Source organism: Mesoplodon mirus (assembly GCF_964341445.2).
Source record: "Mesoplodon mirus genome assembly, contig: SUPER_3_unloc_2, whole genome shotgun sequence".
In the NCBI taxonomy this organism is placed as follows: Eukaryota; Metazoa; Chordata; class Mammalia; order Artiodactyla; family Ziphiidae; genus Mesoplodon; species Mesoplodon mirus.
In genome coordinates this window covers 1,033,523-1,054,490 of record NW_028295808.1, presented here as the reverse complement: position 1 = coordinate 1,054,490, position 20,968 = coordinate 1,033,523, and the positions used below count along the sequence as shown (strand labels likewise).

Sequence of the window (20,968 nt, the reverse complement as noted above, 5' to 3'; positions counted from 1 at the left end):
ATGCCGGTTTACTCACCCTGATGCCTCCACACTTGCCGTTTCCTGTCTGAAACTTTTTCTTCCACTCTCATTGCTCCACTTTGTACCTGGCTAAATCTGACTCAGGTTTCAACTTAGTATGGATGGTACCTCCAACAGAAGGCCTTCCCTAACAGTCCTGAGCCCATTTTGAGTAAGGATATTTGCTTTAAATACTTTAACTAGAACACCCACTATCCTCTAACCGTAACACATCTCATCCCATACTGTCTGATTTGTCTTAAGGCTGGACTTGCTTAACAGTAACTTTTAATTCCATATCTCCAGCTTAACAGTGCCTGGCACATAGTAGATGCTTAATAAGTGGTAAATGGGCATATGTGACTAATAAATATTTTCCAGGAACTTTTTCAATGAACAAGCAACCAAGTACATGGGAGCTGAATGACAAACAAGCAAAAATGTGCAAAGCTGGGTGGGAGTCAGTAAGTCCAGAGTGGAGATAATTCAGGTGTGGGCACTCCACATGGCAGGCAGGAGGGAAGTCCATTACGTACAGATGCTCTAGTTTATTCATCTTCCCCAGACTGACCCACCCAGCCCCATCACCTCCAACTCCCCCAAGAAGCCCTGTAGCATTGACTGTGAGCTACCAGCTATAGGCATGCTGAGACATTTGTTATAAACATGCAGGTGCCTTTCATACATGCATTCACAGACACTCCATCCCATTAGCCAAGTATGTACCCCATTAGCCAAGGCAAGACTCTCCCCTGGCAGACGAGTGGTCTCAAATGCATCCTGGTTCTGCTAGGAGGCTGAGACAGTGACCCTCTGAAAGAATGCCTAATTCCAGGCTTCTAGCTTCCAGCTATGTGCACCTCACACCTCAGGTCCCTCAGGGTCTCAGTTTTGACAAGGAGGAATTACCAGTCCTGAAGTGGTCATCGATGTTGCCGACAAATACAGCTTCATAATCCTCAGGCCTCTTCAGGTTGGGTGGTCTCTCCTTGGGATCTGAGCCATACTCTCCATTAAACCTCTTTTTGTTGCTTACAATTATTTTCTTCTTGCTGTCGCCCTCAAGAAGACTGATGAAGAGCTGTACCACCCGCAAAGCAGCTTCCCGGAATGGCACCACTATCAGCACCTGTGGAGGGAGTGATGGGCAGCCTTGGAGGGGCAAGGGGAAGGAAGGACAGCTCGAGGTGAGCCTGCTGGGGACCTAAGGAGCCCTCCGTTCCACAGCCCCTGGCCAAGGACCACATCCGTGTCACCCCCTTTACACAGGACCTGGCTCAGTACTGAAGGCTGAGCATCTTTCCGACCCACAGCACTATGTCCTATGGACTTCAATCTCATGGCTCCTTGGGGTGGGGGGCGCAATTCTTAAGCAGAATGTAGAAATTTTATTATTATTATTTTTTTTTGCGGTACGCGGGCCTCTCACTGTTGTGGCCTCTCCCGTTGCGGAGCACAGGCTCCGGACGCGCAGGCTCAGCGGCCATGGCTCACGGTCCCAGCCGCTCCGCGGCACGTGGGATCTTCCCGGACCAGGGCACGAACCCGTGTCCCCTGCATCGGCAGGCGGACTCTCAACCACTGCGCCACCAGGGAAGCCCAGAAATACTTTTTGAGGTAAGTCAATGCCGTTAACAGAGGTGTCCATTAGCAAAAACCCAAGGGCATAAACACACAAAGCTCTTTGAGGACAAGAAATGTTACTCATTTCTGTCTCCTACAGAACTTAGTTCAGTATTTTGATCCGTAAGACCCAAGGAATATGCTGAACAAATGAATTAGATGTATTAAGTAGAGAATAAAGTTAGTAAGGAAAGGACTAAAGCATCATTACTTTTCTAGTACATTTCCTAGTACATTTTTCAGAAATGATGATAAAGGATTTCTGAAATAAGATGATATTTCAATGGGAAATATAGGATTCAGTTTTCCAAACATTTCCAAAAGTGCTTAATTTTAACTGTTGAGGAAAAAAAACAGAAGATGCTTAACAAATGATTACCTTCTAACTACCCTTGTGTAAACAATACAATCAATGGATATAACCCCAGTCAGATCAGGCAATTCACCAAATTCTGAATGTGATTCATGGGTAATCTACCTCATATTCTATTTTGCAATTCTAAATGGAAACAGATAATCTTATTATCCTGATGTTCAAGATTCTGAGATAGTTTCTCAGAAAGGCAACCAGCACAGCCAGAGGGGTGTAGTGATTCAGTTTGGTACAGTGCAGGGATGATGGATCAGTTTTGAAGAGGGCCAAGTTACTGTCCCGGCTGTCACACTAAGTAAGTGTCTAGGCTTTGGTTTCCCCAACTATCAAACAAGAGGGTTGGACTAAGAAATCTCTAAGAGCCATATCAGTATCAAAATCCTAAAATCCTATTAAGCCCAATAAGAAGAATCTAAGATGAGGCTTCTTCAATATAGACACAGAGGCTAAGGGGTAAGGGGGTATGGGTGGCACAGTATCTAGCTCCAGGACATCATGAAAAATGTAGACAGAATTAAACGATGTAAGCTCCCAATCCACTGGAGCTTAGGCTTATGAGCCACATAAATGTAATCATCACTTTAAGCAGTAATAATGATACAATGCAAAAACAGGGATTTTGTTTTCCAAGGTTTACATATTTATGTGGCTCAGTGAAGAGAATCCTTGGTTCTAGTCCTGTCTCTGCTACTTTTTCCCTGGTTCTCTTTAGCAAGGTCCTCTACGAAACTGGGTCTCTGTCCACAGGTGTAATATGTAGGGACTGAATAAAAGGCTCCTTAAGGTCCCATCCAGCTCTGACAATCACAAAGAAGAGATTTATAGTGGAGTGTTACTTATGTAGGATCAGGGTTTAGCTTTAAGGAGAGAATTATCATGGAGGTACCTCCTACTCCAGTTTCCAGTTAGATCTGCTGTTAGACAGTCCACTGAGCTGTCTGCAGCACTGCCGTGACATTACCTGGCCCATCTAATATGCTCATTCTTGGACTCATTCATTATTCCAGTCATTAAACCATCTGAGAACCTGCTAAGTGCCAGGACCCATATGTTAGAGCCTTACAGCCTCCTTGAGGGCAAAGTTCTGCTGCTGCCACTCACCTTGGGCCTCGTTAGCCCTTGGTCCCTGAAGTCATCATCATCACCCAACCCAAGTTTCTGGCTTCGGCATCTGCTGTTGTTGGCAAGCACCTGGGCATTGGCTTTGAGAACGTGATTTATCACATGCAGGCAGTACATGTGGCGGATCTCTTCCCTTTTCTTCAGGGCAGTCCTTTCTGGGTAGAACAGGTCCCGGTAAGAATTCATAATTAAGAAGAGCTCTTTCTGGAGGGGTGTGAAGGGGCTACTTGAATTTGGGGGACCAGAGAGGAACTGGCTGTTGGTCTTGATCCAGGTGGATTCCAGAGGCTTCTGGAGATGAAGTGACTTTAAGTCAATGTCCTTTGGGGGTTTAAAAGTTTCCAACTGTTGAAACCTGGATGAAAAGACAAGCTGGCCCAGGATGGGCCACTGTGGGAGAAATGATCAAGAACTAAGTTAGAAATGAATTATAGTACCTTACATTCATATAGTGCTTTATAATTTACCAAGGCCTTTCACAACTTACAGATCCTCTCACTTTATCCTCACAACAACCTTACAAGCTAAACACTATAATGCTCTTCTTGCAGTTTAGGAAATGCTGAGGTTCAGAGGTTGTAGGATTCAGACAAACAGAGGAGAACAGAGCTAAGGGTTAGAGCCCAAGGTTTCTGACTTTAGAAACCTTGTGAGCTCTTCACTAGATCAGTGGGCCACAAACTGTCCTGTGGACCACACTGTAGGAAGTCAAAATTTACTCTAGACAAAAGAAAAGGGGGCTCAACGGTCAAATAACTTCGGTAACCACCACAAAACCTAATCCCCCTCAGGGAGAGTCACATGCAGATTGGACACTAAAGGTCCTGCTGAGTCCTGTAACAAGGACTCCGTTCCACTTCGTTTGACCCAGAGTTTTCCAAATTTACTTGGACATGGAACAAGGTTTTTGTTGTTGTTTTGGATTTTTTTTTTTTTGGAGACATATATTAGAATCGAAAAGAATAGTTATTTTGTGGAATACCAGTTTGGGAATTTTTGCACTGTAACAAAACTGCTGATCTTAGCAATAAAGAAAGGATGACCTCTGCAATAAAAAAGAATTAACTATTGATATATGCCAACAACTGGGATGAATCTCCAAGGAATTATGCTGCGTGAAAAAAAGCCAACCTGTATGATTTTATTTATATAACGCTTTTGAAATAACAAAATTATAGAAATGGAGAACAGATTAGTGGTTACCAAGGGTTAGGAATGGGGGAAGGGAGGTGGGTGTGGTTATAAAATGGCACCAGGGAAGAGGAGGGATCTTTATGGTGCTGGAAATGCTCTGTATGTTGACTGTGGTGGTGGCCAGGGCAACCTACACGTGATAAAACAGTATAGAACTAAATAACACAAAGGAGCAGGAGCAAAAGTGAGGAAATCTGAATAAGACAGGTAGGTTGTATCAGTGGAAATTTCCTACTTGTGATATTGTACTACAGTTTTGTAAGATGCTACCATTGGGGGAAACCGGGCAAAGGGCACATGGGATACCTTTGTATTATTTCTTACAACTGCATCTATAATTATTATCTCAATAAAAATTTCAATGAAACAAGGATGACCAATTCTTATGAATAGCATCAGTGGTGAAAAAAAAAATCACCGAAAAAAGAAGCAAAAACTGCTCCATACTGAATAATTTAGGTGTGAACTTATCTCAGATATTTCAAACAAATGAACAGCAGTAGCTACTGTTTGACTGAACACTTCGTACATGTCTTCCAGTAAACTAAATTACGTTATTTTGATGCAGGCATTACTGTCCTCCTCTAACAGATGAGAACAGTGAAGATTAAAAAGGTAGATTAACTTGCCTTAGGTCATGAGATAGCCCCTTGCAGACATTGGTCTAAACCCTGGTGTACCTGTCTCCAAAGCATTCTTATCTTATTGGTCCCCACCTTCCAGCTTCCCAGTGCCTTTTCTAGCTATGCCTGTGCCTTACTGGGCTCTTCCAGTCTTCCTCTATCTTGATCCCTCTCAAGCCATCTGCCACGGGTGTGTATCATACATTCAGGGAGACCACTAAAACCCAAGACCACTGCTTACTTTTAGCTGGTGGGTAGTTTTGGGATTTGTGGCAACAGCCTGGATTTCTTTTTCTTTCAGTTCTTTGTTTACATGTTGTGCAAATGGATCTAATTCAGAAATAAAGAATATTAGAACACTTAGGGCAAATGACAGGGATTTCCCAGTCTTCCCCTGTGAATGACATCCTGTTTTCATGATGTTAACTCATCTTTTCCCCCATCAACTTTCCCCATCATTTATCCCAGTCCAGAGCTTAAAAGTTTCTGACAGGTTCATCTCCCTAAAGCATTTCTTTAATCACATTATTCCCCACCTCAAAAACCTTTGAAGAAACTTCTTGGACTGAAATTCAACATACACCTCTAACCTACCTCTCTAATGTAATTTTTGAATTACATGGCTCTCAAATTCTTCTGCCACTGTGGCTTTCCTTCCTTTAACTGAAAATTCTATCCTCTTGTTCACCGCATTTCTATATATCCAAATAGTATCCGTTGAATGTTACCCCCTGACTCACAATAAATAACTATTTCCCAAGAGCCTACTGTGTCAGGCACAGTTCTGGCTCCAAAGAAGCCATCTCTGGTCCCCTATAGACAGTCATCACTTTCTCTCAAGTGCCCCACCCTGCCCTCAGTTATCCACACCAACACATATATGTGCATGTCCTACCTCACCTAACTAGACTGCAGGATCCCTGAGGGCAGGTTCCATGTCTGATTTAACCTGCACTGGAAGACAAATATAAATGCTCAACACTCAACTGAGGTGAACAAATTATCAAAATGGCAGGGTCAGTGCTCTGCACTGGCCACGCAACCTTCTCTTCCAGCCCCACTCATGTAAGAAGCAAAGTTAAATGACCCATTCAAAGACCCAGGTAGTAAAACTTCAAATGCAGTGCACCTTATATTAAGACCTAAGATAAAGGTGAACAACAGGAAGTAAGAATTCTAGGTGATAATATATCAATATAGACCAAACAACCAGAGAAACTTTAGGATAGTCAAGCCTCCTAATGTTTCCTCCAGGGTTTGTTTTTTTTTTAACTTTTTTTGAGTTCAGAATGCAGTTTTTGCCCAAATTCTACCTGCTACTTCTTCCTCTTGTCTAGAATAGCTAACAGAACCAAATGAGGATTAAAATTTCAACTTCAATGGCACCGCTGGTTGAAGAATGGCACTGGGACCAAAAAAGGCAGTCAGGACACAGAATGAGACCCACCTGACTTGCCCACCCAGGCACAGGCTAAGACACAGGACCTGAGAGACAGCAGAGCCCTGCCTCAGCCTACCACAGGCTTGTCTAAGTAACAGTCGTGGGGACAGAGGCATGGCCCAGTGTTCTGTATCTTGACTTTGGCGATGACAATATAGATATACACATTTGTCAAAACTTACCGAATTATATACTTAAAATGGGTACACCTTGTTGAATGTAATTCATACCTCAATAAAGTTGATTTTAAAGTTAAATTAAAAAGTCGCCTATGGGGACTTCCCCAGTGGCACAGTGGTTAAGAATCCGCCTGCCGGGCTTCCCTGGTGGCGCAGTGGTTGAGAGTCCGCCTGCCGATGCAGGGGACATGGGTTCGTGCCCCGGTCCGGGAAGATCCCACATGCCGCGGAGCGGCTGGGCCTGTGAGCCATGGCCACTGAGCCTGCGTGTCCAGAGCCTGTGCTCCGCAACGGAAGAGGCCACAACAGTGGGAGGCCCACGTACCGCAAAAAAAAAAAAAAAAAGAATCCGCCTGCCAATGCTGCGGAGCAACTAAGCCCATGCGCCACAACTACAGAGCCTGAGCTCTAGAGCCAGCAAGCCACAACTACTGAGCCCGTGTGTCACAACTGCTGAGCCTGCGTGTCACAACTGCTGAAGCCCGCGTGCCTAGAGCCTGCGCTCCACAACAAGAGAAGCCACCACCGTGAGAAGCCCACGCACTGCCACAAAGACCCAATGCAGCCAAAAATAAAGAGAGAGACTGGGGAGACAGGGTGGAGCTTTCTGGCTTCTGAGGTGCTTCCTGGTAATAAGGACCAATCAGATTAGCCACTGCCGGGTCTCACAAATCTGTAAAATTACTGCTCCAGTAAGGAAGAGCAAGTGAAGGATAGAGAGAAAAATGCAAAGTACTTTTCTCCTCTTTCTCTCCCTTCCCTGCTTGGGGAAAAAAATCAGAAGTCTTCCCCTGACCCCAGCTGTGGATCGTGAGCTTTGAGGAACTGGCCTTCCCTGCTATCATTGTTCAAATGTTTGTCCTCATGAACAGCCGCGCCCACTCGCAACACTGCCTAACCCTGAAAAACACAAAAGATCTTGGAGAAGCATTTCTTTCCAGCTCTACATCTAGCTGCTAAACTATCTGTTTCTATTACTGCTCATTCCAATAACAAGAGATTTAACAGGTATTAGACCACAACCACCCATACTAAGCACCAGCTGAATTCAAACAACATGAGCTGTGCTCTGACCTTGTGATGCTTTCAGAGAACAGTTGCCTCCTCTTTCCTCTTCGAGAAAGTTGGTTTCTAGGCTGAAGAGTGACTCATGTTTTGCATCTGTAAACTCCTCTGGGGACTCCTCTGCTGTGCCAGGTGGCCCGTGCCCATCTTTTCCCTTAGGGTCAGCAGGTAAGGCCGCATGTGCAGTTTTGATAAAACATTTTGTGAAATTATTTACTACTCATAAATATAATTACACTTCTGTTGACAAATGAAATCTAATTCCTTAGGCTATCATTTACTTTTAAGCAAATTCAGGTAGAAGACATAAGTTTCAAAACTGAGCTTGACTGCTGACCTAGTACATGTAAAGATGTTCAAATCAGCGTTGATATAACAAATAACTAGAAAAAATGATTTTGTTATTTCTATCGAAGGGGTACTAATTAAATTACCACATATTATTTACAATGGAATACTATGTGATTAAGCTAATGTGAACCCACAGTTACACACGTTATATCATTAAAGAAAAAAGTAACTTACAGAAATGTATGAGGCCATTATGCACATACACACAAACATATATTCACTCATATATCCATAAAAAAGTAGTCTGGAAGGTTCTATAAAATGTTCAAGGTGTTCATCCCAGGGTGGAGAAGATATACATTAACTATATTACCCTCTTAAATTTTTACAGTAAATATATATTACTTTTTTTTTTTTTTTTTTTTTTTTTTTTTTTGCGGTATGCGGGCCTCTCACTGTTGTGGCCTCTCCCGTTGCGGAGCACAGGCTCCGGATGCGCAGGCTCAGCGGCCATGGCTCACGGGCCCAGCCACTCCGCGGCATATGGGATCCTCCCGGACCGGGGCACGAACCCGTATCCCCTGCATCGGCAGGCGGACTCTCAACCACTGCGCCACCAGGGAGGCCCATATATTACTTTTATAATTTAAAAAACCGAACTTTTCATTTTTAAAAACCTAATACATGAAAGAAAACTGGAAAACCAACGAAATTTAAAAAGTCCCTAAGTCTGAGGCAACGATTTTTTTATCCGAGTACAAGTGATGAATGAAAATACTAAGAATGGTGTGTGACACCTTAAAGTATAGAAAAAAATACAGTAAGGCAAATAGGCATTAAGATAACAGAATATAAAACAGTTACCCAGATATATTCAGACAATGGACTACTATTCCAGTAATAAAAAGAAATGAATTACTAATATGAACTACACGGATGAGTCACAACAACATGAGGAGCCAAAGAAGCCACATGCAAAAGGGTACTTATTGTGTGCTTCCATTCATATGAATTTCTACAATAGGAAACACTAATACATAGTGAAAGAAAGCATGTCAGTGGTTGCCTGATGCCAGGCCTGGGAAACTGACTGTAAAAGGACAAGAAGGAACTTTTTGCAGGTATTGGAAGTGTTCTGTATCTTGACTTTGGTGATGACAATATAGACAGACACATCTGTCAAAACTCATCAAATTAAAATGAGTACACCTTGTTGAATGTAATTCATACTTCAATAAAGTTGATTTTAAAGTTAAATTAAAAAGTCACCTATGGAGACTTCCCTGGTGGCACAGTGGTTAAGAATTCGCCTGCTAATGCAGGGGACGTGGTTTCAAGCCCTAGTCTGGGAAGATCCCACATGCCGCAGAGCAACTAAGCCTGTGCGCCACAACTACAGAGCCTGTGCTCTAGAGCCCGTGAGCCACAACTACTGAAGCCCACGTGCCTAGAGCCCATGCTCCACAACAAGAGAAGCCACCACAGTGAGAAGCCGGCGCACTGCAACAAAGACACAATGCAGCCAGAAATAAATTATAATTTTTAAAAAATAAGTCACCTAGATGTCTGAGTGAGACAGAGTTCCTTTAAGCTTTCAATCCCAGCTCTTCTCTGAAGCCTCCCCTCATTTACCCTGGCAGCATGTGACCACTTTGCATCTCTTTAACACCTTATATTTATCAGTTCCATTCAGATTTGATGCTTGAAAAGTTCTGTATATTTTATGTCTATCTTCCACTAAACTTGGTTCCTCTAAGGCAGGAACAATCATCTCTTTCATAAATTGAGACCATTACAAAAACAGAATTATGTTCCCTTTCCTCTCAATCAGGTGAATTTGAAGTAGGATTGATGAAATCCTGGAAATCATAAGCAAAAACGTCATTTCTGCATTTTTATGGCCAGAGGGTCCTGTGTTTTCATCAGATTCTTGAAGATATCACAGAGCCCAACAATGTTAAGAATCTCTGCTTTGAATCCATGTGCTTTCACCCAGCTCTATGGTACAAGGCACCCTGCCCCTGGGGCAATCTGTCTGTGGTCCCTGCAAAGATGATAAACCCACATCAAAGACACTTACTCTTCTGCATGTCAGTAGACTCTACTGCCATCTCTTCCTCCACAATGATGTCACTATCGCCGTCTTCAAGATTCATTTCTGTCTCATCTATAACACGGTCTTCTTCCTCTTCCTCCTCCTCATCTTCCTTGGAAACATCCTTTAACGTGGCAAGTAGTCTGTTGTAACCAGAAACTTGTTCTGGTTCACTCTATGCTTCACTTTCAGAACTTGAAGTATCTAAACTCTCTGACTAAAAGGAAAATGGGGATTTTAAAAACAAAAATTATATTGTTCTTGTTGCTACCCCACGACTATCATCAGGCCCACAGTGGAACCAAGTTCAGACTTTTCTAAATAAAAACTAGCTTTTCTGCAAATATGCAATCCTATCTATTCAACCAAACCTAGCACCAAATTTGTTTAAAACAGCTAATCTAGCTATGATTCTAGAAGCTCTTCCTCTTCTTTGAACTGCTAATGTTCCACATGGGAAGACAGCAAACTAAACACATGGAGCTTTAGGTTATAAGGCGATCTAACCTATGTGTCAGACACTTGGCACCTTTAAAGGAGCAACAGGAAAACTTACAACAAAAAAGTGTGCTTTATTTCTGAGTCTGTGGTAATGAAATAAGACCTTTGATGGTTTTGCACTCTATTTTATGTTAAGCAAACATGACATTCCCTCTTAGGATTCACCAAGAGCCCTCTGGTAAGCCTCCTTAACAGGTTCTAACAGGCTAATCTCTCAGGACAGTTTCATACTCTATACTATATTAGTTATCACAAGGGCATCTTAACAGACATCTGCACTTAAAACTAAGCAATATTACTAAAATATAGCTTACATCTAAAATCAGAAAGAATGGAAATGTAGCCAAACATTATTACCATATATAATCTTTAAATTAACAGTCCAGAATCTACTATCATAAAGAAGGTATAAAGCATTACCAGTTGACAAGTCTGTGGTTTTGCTTCCTTTCTGGAAACCCTGAGAAGAAACAGGCAATGTTAAACTTTAACTACTAGTATGTAGCAATCAGGAAAAGCCTAATGATACAACTTTAAATGAACATGGCAGACTATACCGTTATAAATACATTATATCTATTGTCAAGTAAAAACTCCATATGCATTTGGACAGGTTTTGTAAGGATATGCCAAATAGATAATAATAGACGAATGAAAAGGTCTAACAAGACCACATGAGAAATACTACAGTCACACAGTAACAGGCTCTCATCCAAAAGATGGGAAATTTTGGCAAATAAAAGCCCTCGGGGTTCACCTTTTCTAGCAAATTTCTTAAGTAGACTATCCCTCTAACTGTTGATAAAGCAACCCAAAGGGGGTGGGATGAGCACTAAGATCATCACTGAGAGTCTGGACACTTATAGAGGAACCCACAACTACCCAAACATTAGTTTCCTCGTGGTCGTTGAATAGATAGGTGATGTCGAGGGTCCCAAGCAATTCTTTTTTTATTTTTTTTAACTTATTTAATTTATTTATTTTTGCCTGCTATGGGTCTTCGTTGCTGCGCCCGGGCTTTCTCTAGTTGCGGCGAGCGGTGGCTTCTCTTGTTACGGAGCAGGGGCTCTAGGCTCGCGGGCATCAGTAGTTGCACCACCCTGGCTCAGCTGTTGTGGTTCGCGGGCTCTAGAGTGCAGGCTCAATAGTTGTGGCGCACGGGCTTACTTGCACCGCGGCATGTGGGATCTTCCCGGACCAGGGCTCGAACCCCTGTCCCCTCCGTTGGCAGGCGGATTCTTAACCACTGCGCCACCAGGGAAGCCCCCAAGCAATTCTTTAAAAACATATCAAACGAAAACAAGCTTATAAAATCTCTGCCCAGTCGCCACACAGGAGGCGTGCCGTCTAGCATAAAACTACAGGCTCAACAAAGAGTAGGAAGACCGGTGAAGAACCCCATCTCAGGCGGGAAGCCGCCAGGACCCCCGGGCGAGCTAGGCCGGCGCCGGGGCAGCGTGAGACGCGGCGGGAGCTGCCCTGTCACTACCCCCGGGGCACCGGCGGACCAAACGCGGGGACACGCGGGCTCCCACCGGGAAAGGACGCCGGCAGCGCCGGTCCCAGCCTTGCCTCTCCATACGTGTCATAGAAGGGATGCTCCTCGCCGAAATCCCTTAGATGATGCTTCTGCTTTTTAGTTAGGGAGCTGAGCAGCTGGCTCTGGCTCCGGCCCCGGCTCCGGCTCCGGCTCCCGCGTTTGCCCATGAGGAAGACGGCAAGTCAGCCAACCTCCAAGAATCGCGTTTTTCACCCGGAAGTAGTCTCGTCAACCTACTCACGCGGGATTGCCAACGGCGCTTTACGGCGGAAGCAGGGTGCCATAAAGCAGACCCGCTTTACGTCGCGCTTGTACGACAGGCGTTAGAACTTCCTGTTTCCCATTCCGCCCCCTAGCGAGGCTCTTTGGAAGCACGTGCACGCCTGCGCAGCTTTTCTCTGAGCCCCGTAAGGCAGGCAGGCAGGCAGGGAGGCTTCGGGCTTCCCCAGGTGGGTAAATGGGTGGGTGTACTTTGTGCGTCTGTTTTGGCTGTGAGAATCAGCCTGCATAAACGTGTAGTAACTGAGATGGTTAAATGCAGTGCCTTTATATTATGCCATAATACAAATACCAACTAACATTTAAGGCTGCCGGTGCATCTCAGTTCATCCTCACAACAACAGTAAACAAATAGGCCTTGTTAATAAGCCTGATATTGGAGATGAGAAAGCTGATGCTTACAAAAGGTTACATACACACTAGCAAGAGAGGAGATGGAAACCTAATTCTCTCTGATGCGACCACAGGCTTTTCCCACTAGGATCTGCCACATGCGTGTGCTATGTGAAGAATGGGGACGCAAGGCTGAGATTCCCGCCCTTACCCTACCCCCTCATTTTCTGAAAGGATTGCAAGGGCCCTTGGTAACACATCTGTTCTGGCATTTTTCATGTTATAAAAGCAAAAACACATCCAGAGAGGTAAAGTGACTTTCCTAAATCACCCGGAGAGTCGATGTTAGAGAAAGCAGTAAAACTCAATCAAGTGTCTCAAAACTGAATTGGGGCAAACTGGGATGGAAAACTTTTAAAGGGTAAGTAACTTTTCTATATCTGGGTCGTGGTGGTGGTTACACCTTGTATACAATTACCAAAATTAATCAAACTGTACCTTTGAAATTGGTACATTTTAATGCAAGTAAATAATAATCTCAATAAACAAAGAGGTAAAAACAGCACAGCTGGACTTAATACTCTAGAGACAGGCAGAGTGTGCAGGGATACTTAAAAACCACAGGATAGGGCTTCCCTGGTGGCGCAGTGGTTGAGAGTCCGCCTGCCGATGCAGGGGACACGGGTTCGTGCCCCAGGTCTGGGAAGATCCCACATGCCGCGGAGCGGCTAAGCCCGTGAGCCATGGCCGCTGAGCCTGCGCGTCCGGAGCCTGGGCTCTGCAACGGGAGAGGCCACAACAGTGAGAGGCCCGTGTACCGAAAAAACAAAACAAAACAAAAACCACAGGATAAACATAGAGACACTTTGTTTCTAATAGTAACTTACAATGTCAATCATAAACCACAGAATTCACCTGAATATTTAAGGTAAAATAGGAGCCATCAAAGATAGTGTTCACTGCCTCTGCTATTAGACGAGCGTCTGTGAGAGAATTGGACCTTTGTCCAATACCATGTCACACCTATACAAGTCACACTACAACTATTCAAATCCTAGTTTTCTCCTTCTGGGGACCATCTACTCCTAATTAGATGCTGGGAGCTTAGGGTGGGGTAGGGAGGCAAGGGGAGGGAGGATCAAGAAAATATGCAAACAGCAGGTAGTGCCAGCAGACGGCCCAGCCAAGGAACCCAGAAACAAACACACATCTGTCTTCTGTCTCATTTCAACATAAAAAGTACAGTCACTTACCTAAACAAAAGGCTGTTTGCAAATGTCATCATACATACTAAGTCACTAACCACAGTATAACCTGGCTATGACAATAAAGTCATACAATATTTTTTCTCCTCCCACCCTATTCCAAGTGCCCCAGCTTCACCCCCCCAGAGGCAACCGGTTTCTTGGTGTTCTTCCAGAGTTCTGCTATAAAAAGCTATACTCTTGAGCACTTGATGTGACTCTTTACTCTCTCCTGCTTTCCATGGCATTGTAGTCCTATGGACAGGTCTAGACTGTTCCCAGGTTCAGTCACAACTGTGCCCTTGCTCCACCCAAGTGGTCTCATCATTGGCTCACTGAGCCCGCTTCTGAAAATATTTATATTAACCTTTGACAACATAAAAGGGGACGCTTTGTGAAATTTTAACCTGAGAGTTCGGAATTTAAACGTATTTTTCATGCCTCCAGTGAAAGTTCTCTTGGTAAAACCCACACAAAGAAGATGCATGTGCCAACTAGTGAAGGCCCTGGGAAAATCGTAATAAAGGAAAAATTTGTTCTTCCCTTTCTTCTTCTCACGCTCAGCCCTTCCTTTTCCCTCCTGCAGGGTTTTCTTTGCCCTTTGCCCTCAGGGACTCAGTATTTTCAGGGGTAAAAACAATCCAGGAAATAATCTTTTATACTAGTTTGTAAAGAGAGGCTGATGAATTAATGTTACTTGGGTATTTTCAATTAGGGGAGACTCCCTAGCATAACGATCTCAAGGGGTGGGAGGGGGGTGCTCTGTTCCTTAAGACAAGATGGTCAGAATATTCAGAAAAGTGTTCGTTTTTCTTTATTAAAAACTTTTTCTTTGGACAATTTCAAGTATATACAAAAGTAGACAAAACAGTATAATACACTCCCATGTTCCCAACCCTCGGCTTCAATGCAAGGCCATCTTGTTTCATTTATATGCCCACCCACTACCCCTAACTCCCGCCCCTGTATTATTTTTGAAGCAAATCCCAGACATTGTATTATTTTATCTGTAAATATTTATTTATAAATATCTAAAAGATAAGGGTTCTTTCTTTAACATAGCTACAATGGCACTATTTCACCTAAAAAAAAGATGATAACAATTATTTAATATCATCATATAACCAGTCAGTATTCAGATTTCTGATTGTCTCATAAATGTCGTCTTTTTTTTTTTTTTACACTGTTAGTTGAACATGTTCTGCTGTTCTCTGTGTTTCTCGCGAATACATTGTGGGATTTCGAACTTTGATCAGATTTCATTATAGCTGATATTTTATACTTCCATCAGGAGGCGTACACCGTCTGGTTGCCTTTCATTTTGTGATGTTACCAGTCATTGGTAGTCAATGTCTAAATTCGTTAATTCATTAGAGGTCACATTCTAATTCTATCATGAGGTGATATTCTAATTCTATCATTTCTTCTTCACTTACTTGCTGGACTATTTCTATGAAAGCAAGCTTTTCCTTCCCCTAAATTTTGCTTACCCAGTGGTACTGTTTGTATAGGAAAAGCAGAAGAAATGCTTGATTCTCTCCCTTCATTTACTAATTTTCAACACAAGGAGTCAATTCACTGGATCTTCTAATGTTGACCAATCAAGTTTTTTTTTTTAATTTTTAGTATCATTATGAATTCATGGAATTATACAAATTGATGTGTTTTAATCCCTTGCAAATATTATGGTGTACATGATTGGAAAGAGCTTATTTGACATATAGTGATGTATTTGAAAAGACAAACTATGTCCTAATACAAACCACAGAAAGTAAACAGGAGTCTATCTGAGATTCTCAACAGAGCAGGAATGGGAAGGTGGGGAAGGAGCACAATTTGAGGATACAGATCGATCAGATGCTGGGGAAGTTTGAGTTTTGAAATTTATGTGATAATATAAGTGGTAACAAGGGCACATGTGTTCAAGATATGTTGACAGGGAGCCATAAATAATCCAAAGGTGTGACTCTCTAATTATGAAAGCTCCGACACCTCAGCTACTGATTTGGGAAGATTCTGGGGAAGGTGTGTGTGCACCCACACATCTGTCTCCTCCTAGATGCCTCAAATCAGACAGTCTCCTCCACCACATGTATGCATACACGTCTGTATACACCCCAAAGCCATCCAGCCTCTTCCTGAGAGTGCTGGCAGAAATCAGTCTCTCGCTACCTGTATAATGAAATGAGCTTGTTTATTCATTTAAAAAAATGTATGAAACACCATGTGCCAGGTGCTGTGCTAGTAGCTGAGGCTGGGGGAAAGAATAAGATCCATTCCAGCCTCTTCAAGGAGCTCTCAGCCTCATCCAGGTATGGATAAGTATGCAGACTATTATGATACACTGTGATAAATGCTAAACTGATAGATGCTGGGTGCTAAGGAAGCAGCTCAGTCAGGGTTTTGGGGCTGCTGGGGGTTGGGGGCCGGGGGGGGAGGGTCATCTGCTGCCTTTGAGCATTTGTCAGCCTGTCATGTTCATTGAACATCGGTATTGAACTTGAGATTAATCTAGATTCTAGATTTTAGGCGGTATGAGTTGTTTCAGCTGACTTCATGAACAGCATGTGTGTGTGTTCAAGACAGGGTATGAGGGATATAGGGCAACAGGAAATTAGAGAGCTGGGTAGTCATCGGATTCCACAGCGTTTATTGTGTAAGGAGCAATGAGCTTTCTAGGTGGAGCATGTTTTAGATAACGAGATTATGTCTGAAAAGAGAAAAGCTTTGTAGTGCGTTTCAATGCACTCTACATAACTTGAAAATGTAAAACACTATTATATATAGTGCCTACCCTTTCTATTCATCTGTACCCAGAAGAACTATCCATTGTCAAACCTAGAGCCTGGCATAGAGTGACCTGTAATAATTATGTTTCCTCAAGCTTATCAGAGGTTGTTTTATATTAGGCCTAGCCTAAAACTGAAATATTTTATCAGATTATATTCATCTGACTGAGAACAAGGCTAAAATGCTACACTAGAGGGGATAAAGTTTTACCTCCCTCTCTCTAGTGGAATGTTGGTGTAACTACATTCTGTTTTTCACATTTTTCTGGCAGAGGCTTAGCAGGCAAACCTTCATTCATTTATCAAACATTTTCTAAACAGTTACCGTGTTCCTGTCATAATGTTAGGCATTAATGATTTAAAAAGCTCAGACCTCAGGCTTTCCCCTTGAAAGACCTCATAGTCTAGTTGGGGGAGACAAAGCAATTAACAAATAATTATGTTGTCATGGGCTAGATTAGAAGGGTGTCTACAAAGGGTTTTAGGAACCCAGAAGATAAAGAAGCTCCTCTTGCTGTGGAGGAGAGAGGAAAGGTCATGGGGAGTTGCACAGAGGATGCACTGAGTCAGGGTTTCCTGGGAAAGAAGGTTCCAGGGAGAGGGAATAGCATGAGCAAGGTGGAAAGATGTGTTTGGAGAACTGTCTGTGGACCCTGTTGCTGAGGTGGGTGGCTGGGAGTAGAGAGGTTGGAGAGACGGACAGGTGAGGATTCAGCCCACTAAAGGCCTTGCATGCCTTGCTGAGGCATTGAGGCCCAATCCCATGTAAGGTGAGGAACGCTTAAAGGATTTCAAGCAAGGGGGTTATGTGAATCGATTTGGACTTCAGCGAAATCACGGTGATGTCTGTACGGGTGACAAGGACATTAAATCTTCCTTTCTGACGCCTTCCTGGAGCAGCCGATTTGCTACTGATGCTGCCCACCTCCAAAAGACTTTGGAGACTTTTTCATGTTTTTTTTGTTTTTTTTTTCGGTACGCAGGCCTCTCACTGTTGTGGCCTCTGCCGTTGCTGAGCACAGGCTCCGGACGCGCAGGCTCAGCGGCCATGGCTCACGGGCCCAGCCGCTTCGTGGCACGTGAGATCTTCCCGGACTGGGGCACGAACCCGTGTCCCCTGCATCGGCAGGTGGACTCTCAACCACTGCGCCACCAGGGAAGCCCTTTTTCCTGTTTTTACCAAAGGCTTCCTCCCACTTCTCAACATTTCTTGAAACTAGTCTTTCAAGTCTCTCCTGATAGAATTATTCTCAGTTGAGACTGGAGTGAATTCACTTTGTGAAATCCACGCCATCCATGCTAGTTCCTGTGTGGGGCATGGATACAACATGGGGGGATCATAGGGGCCAAGCTAATGGGCCCTGCTCCCCATCGCTGTTAACTGCTTCTGTTCTCCCTCCATTCCTGTGGCTCAGAGACCCTTTTATCCATCTTGACAGATACTAAATGATCGTCTGGGTCAATGCTGCCTTAATGAGAACATTTGTGCATTCTCACAAGGTAAAGTTTCCTTCCCTGTCATTTTGATGACTGATAATGTTACTGTAAATGTATTTGGTTTTTTGAAGCTCAGAGGGTATTAATATGTTGGAGCACTATGTAAACTTAAAGAAGTCATAAACAGCATTTATTACTTTGGTATATCAAAAAAAATAATGTCAAGATCATTCAAATCACACATTAAATTTGAGGTTTCTATTAAACAGCTAAGTGAAGAGGTCCTGGAGGTAGTCAAATATGCATGCACATCTGGGATTCAGGGGAGAGTCCAGGATGCCCAAATGGGAGTGGTCAGCATATGAATGAGACTGAATGAGATCACGGACGTGTAAATACAGAGAAGGAGCCTGAGAACTGAACCCTGGGGGCTTGTAAATTTCAGGGGCTGGGGGGGGATGAGGAAGACCCAGCAAGGTGATGGAGAAGGAGAAGCCATTTGGGGAGCAGGAAAGCTGATATCTTCTCCCATTTACTGATCAATCCGTCTCAGGAAAGGCAGGTTTACAAAGGGCTTAAGAATGAGGGTATTGGACTCAGTTGGATCTGGATTCAAATCTCCATCACAGTAAGTACAAAATGAGTTTAGACTTCATATATGCCACTGGAACTAGTATAGGACCTGGAGGGTATTTGTTCAGTAGTCACTGATTGCGCATTACTGTACACTGGTCATATATTGAGTGGCAAGGGAGTTTATGAGAAAGAATGAAACAGAGGCCCTGGCCTCAGGGAGCTCAGAGTCCTGAGGGAAGGAGGAGTCCTAGAAGCCGATGATTGTCCATGACATCACAACATGATAAATTCTTGAATGAAAGTAAGAGCCATGCACCGAGAGAACAGAGGTGGAGTGATTAATCCAGGCTGCGATGGCCTGACTTAAATGTGATGGGTTTTTTTTTCTCATTCACCTTTTACATTCCACTTTGCCCATAAAATTCATGACTTTTCTGAGCACCACCAGTTAACCTACATGACAGTTTATGAGAATGCTTTTCTTTAGGAGAAAAGAAGTGGGGGAAAAAATCCTCAGGATAGAGACTACGGTCCTACATTTTAAAAAATGAAGTTAAGAATTACCATCTTGAATGAAAGTGAATCTATAATTGCCTCTTAGCTCAAATTGACAGCAGCTGCTATGTTCTCCCACTTTTGACTGTTAGCAAATCACTCCCTGGTGTGGTTCTCCCATCACAGGCTTAACTGCCCAGCCTGTTACATCTGGTGTGGGAGGCTTCAGTGATCTTAATCTTTTTCCTTGGGCGCTGATTTACCTTGCATTTTGGGGGCAGCTTTTCTTATTCAGATAGTGAAGCCCCAAGAATGTCAGCCTTTCCCATATTGAACAACCATACATTTCTCATGAAGAAGATTTCTAGCATCTTCTTGTGGTTTTTATTTCTCCTTGTTTTCCTCTCGGTGCATTTATTCTGACTAGAACTAAAAATTTTAGAAATAAAGTTTGCAGCTAAAGATGTCCTTCGTGAGTTTACCATAAATTCTTGCACTGAAAATTCCACAAAGGCAGATTGCAAAGCTGCTTGTAAGTCAGTGTTGAAGGCGGACTACCTTCATTCTGCAGACTTAGAACTCCTCCAGCTCTGCCTGAAGAGGGGATTTTGGAGCCAGATGAATGTTTGGATCATTGTGTCCTCCAATCCTAAAGTAACTGTACTGTAGTCTCTTTGATGGCTGGAGTGGATGACAGTGAATGTATCTGGGACAAGGCAGGAAAAGAGATGAGGGCAGCATGGGTAAGTGTTGAGCACTGTCAGCTGGGATCCAAGGAGGACATTCTCTTCAACCAGCCAGGAATATACCCAGGAACCAGTGTTTGTTCTTCCCAAAACAAAAAGACCATGAAGACTCATTAAAAGAAAATAACATTAGACAATTGTGTAGCCCTGATTCAAAAATGAAGAAAACACTAGCTTTTTGTCTTAGAAAAGATAGTTAAGGTTTATTTCCCTCGAAGGGTATATATTATTTGAAGAATAACTGCTCTTCAAAGTTGTCCCTGTACTTCAGCCTTTAACTAAAGGGACCAAGTCTCTTTTAAAGTTGGAATCCCAATGACACTGAGTACAATGGACTGAATATTTGTGTCCCCACGCCCCATTGCCAAATTCATATGTCGAAATCCTAACCCCCAATGTGATGGTAGCAGGAGCTGGGGCCTCTGGAAAGTGATTCGGTCATGAGGGTGGAGCCCTCATGAATGGGATTACTGCCCTTATGAAAAGGACTCCACAGAGCAATCTCGTCTCTTCCACCATGGGAGGACACAGCAAGAAGATGGCCTTCTAAGAACTTAGAAGTTGGTCTTCACCAGGCACCAAATCTTGGAATTCCCAGCCTCCATAACTGTGAGAAATAAATATCTGTTGTTTATAAGCCACCCAGTCTATGGTACTTTGTTATAGCAGCCCAAATGGACTAAGACACCAAGTTTCTCCATGAGTAGATTAGCAAGGAGTTCAGTCTTCCATCTGGTTTGGCCAAGTCTCTCAATGATGTTGACCCAGTCCAAAGGGTCAGTCCTGGTTACATTCATCAGCAGTCACTACTGAAGCCTGGCTGTGCTCCAGGGGGCAAGAGCAGACATTCTCCCCAGCCCTCCCTGTGCCCTCCCCAACTCCCCCCAAGTTGTTATACTCAGTCTCAGGCATGCCACTAGCTCCCAGTGGTATAGCTCTTTAGGGTCCAGTTCTTCACTTGATAAGTGCATGGCCATTTCCCTTGGCACACCCATAGTGTCAAGGCAGGTGGGTTGGAAGGA

At 43.4% G+C, this 20,968-nt stretch overlaps 1 pseudogene across 1 annotated transcript in view; it reads right to left on the bottom strand.

The window, feature by feature from the left end:
• LOC309801718 (U3 small nucleolar RNA-associated protein 25 homolog) overlaps positions 1–12,331 on the bottom strand; it is a 29,596-nt pseudogene extending 17,265 nt beyond the window's left edge. Inside the window, exons 1-7 of the transcript in view lie at positions 12,090–12,331; positions 10,928–10,967; positions 9,992–10,223; positions 7,630–7,800; positions 5,177–5,265; positions 3,098–3,508; positions 910–1,129 (exon numbers count right to left, since the gene is read on the bottom strand). The product of the transcript in view is annotated as a U3 small nucleolar RNA-associated protein 25 homolog (transcript). The remainder of the gene's footprint in view (positions 1–909; positions 1,130–3,097; positions 3,509–5,176; positions 5,266–7,629; positions 7,801–9,991; positions 10,224–10,927; positions 10,968–12,089) is intronic.
• Between the last annotated feature and the right edge of the window lie 8,637 nt (positions 12,332–20,968).